The sequence below is a fragment of the Pygoscelis adeliae genome, unplaced genomic scaffold (genome assembly GCF_000699105.1).
Source record: "Pygoscelis adeliae isolate BGI_AS28 unplaced genomic scaffold, ASM69910v1 Scaffold386, whole genome shotgun sequence".
Lineage (NCBI taxonomy): Eukaryota > Metazoa > Chordata > Aves > Sphenisciformes > Spheniscidae > Pygoscelis > Pygoscelis adeliae.
Window position 1 is genome coordinate 1,692,879 of NW_008824940.1, and position 10,708 is coordinate 1,703,586.

Below are 10,708 nucleotides of genomic sequence, written 5' to 3' on the forward strand. Positions count from 1 at the left end.
TTGTTTTGAGATCTTTAACTGATTTTTTTCTCTAGGCAAAAAATAATCCTTTTGTGTTCACGTTATTCTGTAACTGGTTGGTGCTCACACAGATGGCAAAGTCTGCCACTTTGGACTGGCTCTGCAACTTGCTTTGCTGGCTTACTGCATCTGGTTTCTTTTCTTTTCTTTTCTTTTCTTTTCTTTTCTTTTCTTTTCTTTTCTTTTCTTTTCTTTTCTTTTCTTTTCTTTTCTTTTCTTTTCTTTTCTTTCCTTTCCTTTCCTTTTCTATTTTTACTTATTATTAAGGCGGCTCCTTTCTCAAACACCGGTCAAGGAATTTGGAGGTGGCACTATCTTGGGCAGAACTGGAAAAGCCAGTGAGAACCATGAACAGTACTGAACAGGGAGGCAGGCCGGCCTTGCCAGGTTGGAAAAATGAGCAGAAAATAACAAAGTGAGATTTGACTTGTTAAAACACAAGTTCAAGCTCTAGGGAAAAACATGAAACATGGTTTTGATGTTTTGAAGTGGAACACAGTTGCGCTAAAGGAGCATGTGGGAAGGTGGGCAGCGCTTCACTGACTGGCTTCAAAGAAGGTTTAAAACATAAGGCGTTATGGAGAGAGTTCAGGTCCCAGGGAAGGAGACGGTAATTCCTGTCACTGTGAGACTTGATCTGTAACTGGAATTTTGAGGTTGGTTCTGATCTCTCGGTTGCCGGAAAAATAGAGGTAATTTGGCTAGAGTTCAGTAAAGGGCAGCAAAGACGGAGCTGGAATGGTGCTAGACTGTCGGTTGTGCTTTGCAAGAATTAAACCTGGCTTGCTTGGCAGTGCCACAGCTGAGGAGGAGATGCAATAGTCTGCACCTGCAGAACATGTAAAGACCAAGGCAAGAGAAGAATTATTCACAGTAGTAACCAGCAACTCTTCAAAGGGAAAAATGTCCTGATTTTTCCTGTGCTGTGCAATAATTTCCAAAAGGAATGGTAAAGGTAGGATTGTTGGAGCAGTTTGCATCAAACTGAAGGAAATCAGTGTGCGTAGAGCCTCTTAGGCCAGTACCATCTCTGGTTTACTCCACTGAAAATACTAGAGCAGCTCCAGGCTCAATGGGCAAAACCCTGCGTGAGCATACATGCGTGAGTCACAGCTTGACCCGTTTTCCCCTCTATTTATGGCAAAACAGCCTGCCACAACTGCTGTAGCCTGCATGCTATTTATGGCCGTATTTTGGATAGCAGTGGCATCCGTGTATACATGACTGTGTTTCCATGTGAAATTTGGGCGGTGGGTAGGAGCCAGCTGCCTTCGCTCCAGCGGACAGGCAGAGCTGCGGTTGCAGCGGCAGCTCTGAGCCCTGCCTGCTCTCGCCCGCCACGCGCACAGCCCACGTTTGGCGCATGTTTGGCTGCAGCGAGGCCACGTGCCCTGGCAGTCTCTCCGCATGGCCCGTGCTTGGGGGGGAAGAGGTGGTGGGGTGGGCTGCATGGGAGGCAGTGAGGTGCCCCCCTCCTCCCTGACCCGTGTCCTGGACGCCAGAGGTCAGTCCAGGAGGGCACTCCCCATGGTCCCCTTTTGGGTTTTGCTTTGCGGCGTGGAGCCGTGCCAGGCACAGCAGGTGCCTCCAGGTGAAACGAAACCCAAAGGTGTGTCCCAGGAGGATGCCCAGTGCATTTCCGCTAGCAGGCACTCAGTCCACGGGGCAGGCGAGAACTTGGGGGGGGAGGCAAAAAAAACCCAAACTGCAGGTCCTGTGGACATGAGGTCCTCAGCAATGTTTCGCTCTGCAGACCAGCTCCCATTGCCCTGCACCACTTGCTAACATAGAGCCCAAGAGGAAGCTCTTCGAGGGCCCACGTGCCCTACGCGGGTGATAACCATGGCCTTATCTAGAAGTGATGGGTAGCGAACGCCTGTTCAGTGCCCAGCCTCTGGGCTATGGCTGCAAGTCATACTGCAACAGGGTTTCTGCTGAAGTAGGTATGTGTTTCATGAGAGTTAATGGCATTTCAAGAGCTCTACAAGGCAGCCGGAGCAAGTCATAAGGATGGCCAGTCACTGCTGACTTTGCATTTGAACTGGTGATTTAGAAGAAGAGCTTGATAGCGTGTTAGGATTAGCCAAGGCATCCAGCCAGCCTTGCCTCCTTTCACTCCAGGCCCGCAGACCAGATAATGTGACACCAGAACAATAGGAAGACTATAAATACTCAAGACCTTTTTTGCTACTTGTTTGTGTATCTGTCAAGTTATCACAATGCAAACACGGACAGCACTGCTGGGCAAAGAGGTAACGGAGGGAAGACAGAAAACCAGACATACAAATTATTTCAGATAACACGGGAGCAACTTCTGCGCTAGAAAGAACGTTGTCTGCAGCCTTAGGCTTTCATTTCAGCATGCTTGATGTATATAACTCGTAATAACATATGTGGGATAACAGCAGTGATTTCTGGGGCCAGGAATAAATTTGGGATTAAAATAAGATAAGTATCCTCGGTTGAGGCAGTTGAGAAGTCTGCCTGTTTCTCTTTACAGCACAGAGACGTCAATCCCCATCCTGTGACCTTTGCAGCAACCCATCTGTAACTCCTTGGAAAGAGGTGCTGTCTCTGACGGGAGGGAGGAGCCCGCCTTTCCCTCTGTTAGGAGTAGACCCCATGGTTGTTCTGTGTCTCCCTTTGGAGCAGGGCTTGGGTTTGGTGGGGTTGGTTTGGCGGTTTTTTTGCTTTCTGGAAGCTGAGCTGGCACTTCTTTTGGATTATGTTTATAGTACCCTAGCGTGCTATAGCTGATGAAATATAAATGACAGAGTCGATTCTGAGGGCTGTAAAATAAGTCTGGTGCTAGGAGTGCAAAGGCGAGTGTGATTTTGCTTGGTGAAGTATTTGTTGCTTTTCCAAAGGGGTCATTATTTCAATTTTCATGTGAGTTTTCATCACTTAATGGAACGTATTATTTTGCACATTTGCACAGCTTTTGAGGCAAGTGCTGGAACGTAATACTGAAATAGTGCTCCTGCTTAATCCTTCCCATGAACAGCACTGCCAACTTTGTTCACTCAGACTGCAGAGGCAGGCAAGGCAAAGGTCAGACACCACCAAAAAAATGGGGAAATCCAAGATTTACACAAACGCAGGGCCTCACAGCTTCAGAAATCGCTAGTTTCTTTCCTGGGCCACACACTGCTCCGTGTCTGGGTCTCCTGGAGCTTGGAGGCTCACTTTTGTTTGGACTTAGATCATCCAGGGCTGGTTTCCTTGGCACATCTGGATGCAGGTCTCCTGCTTGTGGCTGACCGATGACTGAAGAGGGGGTGGGTCGTCCTCCCATACCATAGAGATCCCGCCATGCTCAGAGGTTAGCAAGCGTTACGGAAAATCATATTTTCTTCAAGGCAAACTGTCATCGAAAGGGCAATGTTTCTCCTCACATCCAGTTCCAGCAGCTCAGCTTGGACTTAAATTTAAGGGGTGGATCATACTTGAAGGATTTACCAGTTTATGCCAAACCCAGCATGGGTTAATTCCCTTTGCTGCTGACTGGAAAGCCCAAGTCAATCTTTTCCTGAGACACATGCTATATTTAGTCAGGAAATGATAAATAATGCTATTTGAAGTACATTCTGCTTCTTCCCCTTTCCTCCCCCAACCCTTCTTCCTCCAAAATAGACTATGAAGTATAAATAATTTGTACGTTTAACCTGAATATTCCTTGCCTACTTAGGTGTGCTTGCTTTCTGTCCCTACACAAAAAGTCACTAAGTGGGTTGAAAGTTGTTATTTTATTGATGTATGGTATAAATAAGTCACACTACATGAGATGATTTGTGGTTAACATGTGCATGCGTGATTCTCAGTCCTCTGCATTCTTATCCGACGTGCCTTTATCACTTGAACTATTCACCTTAAGAAGTGAATTCACTGTTTGATATTTGAAGGGAAATGTTTCCACCACTGGCAGAAAAAAACACTAGCTGCTATTGTGTGCCTGCAGTTTCTTGCTCTGGCTTTGTACTTGTTGAAATGTCTGCATTTTTTTGGTCCAAAATATACAGATTGCTGCCTTTCTGGTAAAGCAGGATTGTTTGCTTAATTAAACATTAGGTAATGATGACATAAGAGATTTTTAATTTGTTTCTCATCCATGGAAATTTTTGAACAAAGCAAAACGTCTTCGTTAGTAAGGATTTTTTTCTGTGGAAACAAAACTCCTTCCCTTTAGTGTGCCTCCAAAGTGATGGTATTGATTTGGAAACCACAAGAAAATCTTTATTCCTTTCAAAAACCATCTTTTGCTGAAGGAAGTTTTCAACAGGCTCCCACAGGTGCAAACATCTTGCTCACCATCACTTGAGAAATCCGGATGAAACATTGGATTTATGATCTATGAAAATCTTTTAGGCCAGGTGTTTTTGATGGAACTCACAGGAGACAGATCGTACAAGTTATTCAATAACATTGGGCTGCAGGATGTTTGCATCAGACCAGCGTAAGGAGGTTGTAAATCAAAGGAGAGCTGGGCTCTGTGTCAGCAGCAAGTTAGCTGCTGAGGCCATGTTCGCTGGGAGCCCTCATGCAAGGACCAGAGCTCGTGCAGGTAGCAGGGGAGCTGTTTGGTAAGTGGTGTTTGGCACGCAGAGTCAAGGTTGGTCTCAGAAGAGGGAAAAAACAGACAAATCGTCAGCTTTCAGCTTCAATTTTTCTGCAAAAGTCGCCTTGCAAGTTTATTTCTTTATTGTGAGGAAAAGACCCCCAAAAAAGGTTAAAAGTTTCTGTACATACAGAAAGGCGCTGCCTAGCTACTTGTTCTGGGTATTGAATGTATCTGTTTGAATTCATCTTTCGGAGAGCGAAATGGATTTGGGAGGAGGAGGAGGAGGAACAGTGCTAGTGGTATGGGAACAGACACTTCCATACCTGGAGCCTAAACTGAGGACTTGGGGATATGAGAGCCTTCCCAACAGGGATCTCTGCCAGGAAACAAGGAGAAAGAGGAAAAGACTCCAGCTAATTTCCAAGGCTGGGATTCATCTTGTCTAAGAGCAGCTCCCTAAAAGTGACTTATCTGGTCTAGGGTGCTCTGGGCAGAGTCAAGGCAGAGCAGTGGATGCTTACAGGTGGGTATTCACTTCACCGTGATGGAGGCTTCCAAGGTAAGCCACGTGAGTTGCCCTCCGAAGGTGCCTGTCTCTCTCCGTTGACTCAGCAGAGTCTGGACGACTGGATTAGGGTAGGCACTTCACTTTTGGACAACTGGTGTTAGATGAGCTGACTTTCACCCTATTGGGCAGGTTTTCAACAGGGTTTAGTCCCATGGAGGCATATCTACCTCCTGGGAGTTTTCAGAAGTGCTGTAATGTGTCACCTAAGCATCACTGAAATCATGGGTAGCTGAAAATCTGTCCTTCCTTTGAGAGGAATTTATCTATATGTATGCATACATATTTGTATCCTGTAAAGCATCCATCAGGACCCTTCAGCATGCACCTCCAGTCCATTTGAAAATCTGCCTCTGATACAGTTTTGCAAGCATCAAATTATGTATGAGACGTCACCTTCTGCAGCAGCTTTTATCCAGCATGATCCACTGCCTAAAACTGCCGTGTCTGAAAGGCCATCAAGGCAGGAGTAGCAGTGCAGGTGTTTAACATCGGTACCGGGGCTCATTGGAAACACCATGTTTTAGTTCAGGAACTTCAGCATAGTTTTTCCAGTTAAAATGAGAAGGGTATGTTCTTCTAAGGCAGCTTGATTTGAAGAAGACGACCAGTAGACATTTTGTGAGACATATCATCAAGATCTTTAATGACTACTGCTGGTTGGGACATCAGCGTTTACAGCACAGCAGTTCATCCCTCCACTGAAGAAAGACCGAATCCAGAATCATTAATTTAAATTCAGTGTCCCTATCACAACCAGTAACTTAAATTAGGTATCTGAGCACGTAGCGGCAATCACAGAAATATATTCTCTTCCGTAGCCAAGTCTGAGAAGGAGCTGAACACTCACAACTCCTATTGTAGAAAATGGAAGCTAAGAGGATTAACGACACGTAACATATGCTTGATATTTAGGGCAATTTCCAAAGTCAGCAGGGCTATTGTGGACTGATGACCATCAGTCGTGTACGTATGCATGTCTGTCTGTCTAGCAGAATCTGCTGCACAGGTAATCAGTGATACTGCATGTGAACACATGCGCATGTGAGTACAGTATCTGTAAATTCCTAATTCAGTTAAAAAATGACTTCTGTAGGGGCAGCTGTGACCAGCATGTCTAGCAACACCTGATCGCAACGCCCTCTGCCTGCAAGCAGAAAAAACACCATTTTCACTCGCTTCAAATTTCAAATTCAACTTTGTCTTGGATTTTCATGTGCTATTAAAGAAAAAAAAAATCTCTTCTGCCTCTGCAGTTTCCTCCCCTTATCCTCTCTTACTTCCAGTAGCCAGAACAGCGCCTTTGTACTGCAGTCAGGTAGTGATGGTTTTGCGGGAGGGTTTCAGCTTTGCAATGCAGATTACACAGCTGCATAATCTCCTGGCTAAGCAGCCCGGTGATATGCAGTCAGCTGGAGGAGAGCTGGGAGTTTGGTATTTCTTGCCTGTTTTCCAAATCTCTTTCATGACTCTGAAGAGACATGAAGAAGGGTGTTAAAATAAAAAGGAAGCAGTTTATTCTTTTTTTTCCCCGATGCTGCTGAGATTGCCAGTGAATATTACCTGAGCGGCAGCTAGCAAGTTTCTGCAGGAGTGTGTTGATGGAGCGAGTAAGTAGCGGTAGCTTTGAATAAATCATTTATGTGTGCACTGCAGACTGTGCTTCAGGGATTGGCATTAACGGTGGCGCACTTTCAGACAAACAGAGGAAAAGGCTTTCACCCAACTTTTTACTGAAACCTCAGAGGAATAAAACAGGTCAGCGGTGAATATTAAATTAACTTTTGGCCATCTTCCAAAGTGATCTGGCCTAGTTAGGAAACATCAAGAAGGAAGAAAGCTTTGCTTCTTCGCATCCTGATTTCTCCAGGGAGGGCAGAGAAGGAGATCTGTGCATGGCGTTACAAAGGCAACCTGATTTTGTAAGTCAACAGTTCTTTCATACGCGCACAGAGACAGCCCCATGCAAATCTGCATTAACACCTGCATGCGCTTTTCTTGCAATGCTGCAGCAATATTTAAATCGCATGCACTGTTTTAATGCTAACTTGTATATTCTGATGAATATGGCTAGATCAGCAGGGGATTTATTCAGTTTCGCCAGACCATCAGTACGGCCTTATCAGATGGGGCATAATGTGACTTTCCTGCCCTTGCCTCCCTGGTGCATGTGATAGGATTGGTACCTCACCAGAGAGTATACATCTCCTTATCTCAGCCGTGTGAAAGCTTAGCAAGGCTGACTCCAGTGGAGACAACTTAGCAGCCACAGAGATACTGCATGGAAATACTGCCCTCCATTTTCTGCATTTTGGATGTTTGTCCAAAACACATAATTTGTTTCCAGAAATTATACTTCTTTAGTATAACCCTGGGTATTTAAGGGTAAAGGAACAGTGGGGTTAAACCATCAGTACCTGTTGGCCATCCCATGAAGAAAATGAAGAGCTATATTATCTGTTCATACGGAAAAAGCTACAAGAAGAGAGAGGAGGAGATGGTTTTGCTAAATTTGCCCTTTGCCAAATATGCAGTCGATCATCCCATTCAGAGGTGCATGTAGTGAGAGATATGAATAAGCCATCGGAGCCACTGGAGAGCCTTGTGCCTCCCCAACACCTCCCGGGGCATGCCAGGACAGCTTCCCACTGGTCCTCCCGCCGGACCAGGTTCAGTACGCCTGAAGAGGGCTAATGTTCATTAGCCCAATTAGATCTCCTGCAGGGAGCAGGGCTACTGAAATGAAGTGCTAATGGATCCGCACAGCCACCTTTCCCCACCACTTAGGTGTTTCCTTCGCAGGGCTTGGGCTTGTTTTAGGGGGAAGCAAGTCCCCAGTGAGGAAAGGCGCGAGGCAGGTCGCGGTGGAGTGGAAAAGCAGGCTGTTGTGAACCCCTCCTTGGCACACACTGCCCACGGTCGCCTCTTCAGCCTCTCGCCCCGCGTGCTTGTTGTGCTTCAAACGCTCTGTCAGATGGCTGTGGTTAATGCCGCGGGTATTCATTGGGACGGGATGAAAAGCTCACGTGCAAAATAGGGAAAACACTTCAAGGATGCAGCCTCCTCCTGCTTCTGTGGTAAAAAATGTGATTAAAAGGTTTTAATAAAGTTGGTCAGAAAATGCTGTGATGAGTGGGTTTGGGGTTTTTTTGTCTTCCTGCGAAAGTTTTCAACACAAATGTAGAAGCCACAAAGCAACCATTTTCTGACGCACATCTCCAGCTAAAATTCAGAAATGCCGCTGCGGAGCTATATGGGAAGTGTATTACTGCTCATCTGCGGGGCAGACCTTCTGGCCAAGGTACTTGCTGAGGGTACCTGTGCTCCCCCCCCTTCCTTAGCAAGATCCCCACTCCTCGCGGCGGAGGTCCCGGGGGGCAGCGTGAGAGGTGCAGCTTGGCTGGGGAGCCCGGCTCCCGGGGAGGGAGGTGGCACGGGGCGGCCACCGTCACCTCCTGCTATAGGCCACCACTGCGTTTCCACGTTAGTGCTCTCCAGGTATTGAATCTTTCCAGTCTGGGGGAACTTTCTGGTGGGAAAAAAAAGTTGTACCCAACCAGTCTTATGGAGTAGAACACATTATTTTCTCTGGGATGGCAATTATGGCAGATTTTTAACATTTTAATTAACCCTCAATGATGTCACAAGCTCAAAGCTGGCTTCACCGTGTGAAAGTTTCCCCGAGGAGGGCACAGAAGTGCCAAAGCGCTCGGCTCTTCCTCTGGAGCCCATCCGGGGCTCCCACTTCTCACCCCCTGACCCCCGCTGGGAACTGGGTGGGCGCCGACGGCCACGGCAGACAAACCCAGGCATCTCCAGGGCTGTTTGCGACCTCGACCAGGTTTAGGTGGCGGGCTTCCTCCACGAGGTTGAAGGGTGAGCTGCTGAGCCACCAAACCCTCAGTTATTTTCCACATCTGGTTTGATTCTCCGCAGATAAACAGCAGCCTTGCCATTAACAACAAAAACTTAATTCACTGAGGTTTGTTCAAGCACTGAGAGCAAATATTTTTCCTGTGCAGCTTGGGGTCATTTTAAGGGAAAAACAGGGCTGGAGGTATATCGCCCATTTAAAAATTATTATTACTTCCTAGAGAAAATAAAATGTAAAGCACCTCTTCCTTCCATTTGTGAGGTTATTTTTATGGAAAAATTGCTGGCTTGGGAAGGAAACATTGCTTTGTGCCTGACTTGGGATCATAGCAGGGGATTTGAATAAATGTATGGATTAATTTACCTTTTTTCCTTTTTTTTAAATGAAAAGGCTCATTTGTAAGTCATACCTCAATAAAACCCCGTGGAAACGTTTGGTCTGCTTTTCTGTCGTCTGCTCCGGCGAGTACCGCAATTACAAGTATTTTAGGAAATGTCCGTGGCTGTATAAGCCGCTGATTCCCCTCAATGCTGCTTGGGAGGCTGAAGCCCCTATGTAGGTCACGTTCTCCAAGGCTGCTGCCTCCCTTACAGCCAGACCTGCTGTTGACTTGGGCTGTCTTAATGCATCAAAGAGCCTCTGCTATGCTTCAGCTCCCCTTCTGAACTCGAGCTGCACCGCTCAGCTCTTCTTGTAATCGCTGAGGTGGGTAACCTGACCAGGGGAACTCGAGCATTAACCACAGCTTTTCTGGTTCCCCAGGCAGAGAAGAAAATTTCTCATTTAACCATCACCGTTGTTATTTTTAAATCTTTGAAATATCTCCCTAAATCTCTTTTCCTGCCTTTTCTCTTTTTTTTGGTTTCCATGTGTCATAACCCCGTTGTTATTATCAACGATCATACGCGGTGAGTCAGAAGAGGCAGTTAGGACTTTTTTTTTTCTTAAAAAATACTTCTAAGAGAACAAACGGAGACCCATGGAAAATGAAAATAGGAATGCTGCCGGAGAACGTTTCTCTCTGCCGCACAGTGATAATAACATCGGAGGTGCTATTACGTGATGGAGCGGCCTATTGAACAGCCAGTGGGTTTGGGCTAGGGGCTGCTCCTTAGCTGACAATTACTTTTTCCTCCTTGCTGTTCTGCACAGCATCACCTCCAGAGCCAGGGATCGGAAACTAAGAGGCTGGAAGCACGCAGCTGACAATTCTCAGGACGCCTAAGGAAGGATTGCAGAGAGGCACCGGTCGCGCGTCCCTCTTCGCTGCAGTTTCCGTGCCTGGCGTTGCAGTCAGTGCCAAGCCTTGAGAGCAGCGCGACCCGGGGTCCGCTTCTGCCGGCCTTGACCCGGCCGGGAGAGCAGCACGAGTCCGCTGTGATTGGGACCCGGCCGATGCGCAGCCAGCCGCAGCCGCGGGGCTCGGGCAGAAGGAGGTGCTGCCTGCAGCATCTGTGCTGTGTGGTGGTGATGTGCCGGCGAGAAAAGGCTGGTTCTCATCGCATCTGTGGGGTTTTCCCTTTTTCTTCCTAGCAAACGTTACCGGTCGTGATTTTCCTCCTTCGCTGGCCGGGTTAATTCTTAAACACACCCACCTCTCCCAACCATGGCAGGAATGTTTCCCGCTGTCTTTTCTGTTAAGCATGAGCAGAAGCCAAGTAAGAAACCCGAGGCTTCCCCGGGGCAGGAA

General features: G+C 46.9%; 1 protein-coding gene across 1 annotated transcript in view; it reads left to right on the forward strand.

The window, feature by feature from the left end:
• NHS (Nance-Horan syndrome (congenital cataracts and dental anomalies)) overlaps window positions 1-10,708 on the forward strand; it is a 186,677-nt gene that overhangs the window by 106,389 nt on the left and 69,580 nt on the right.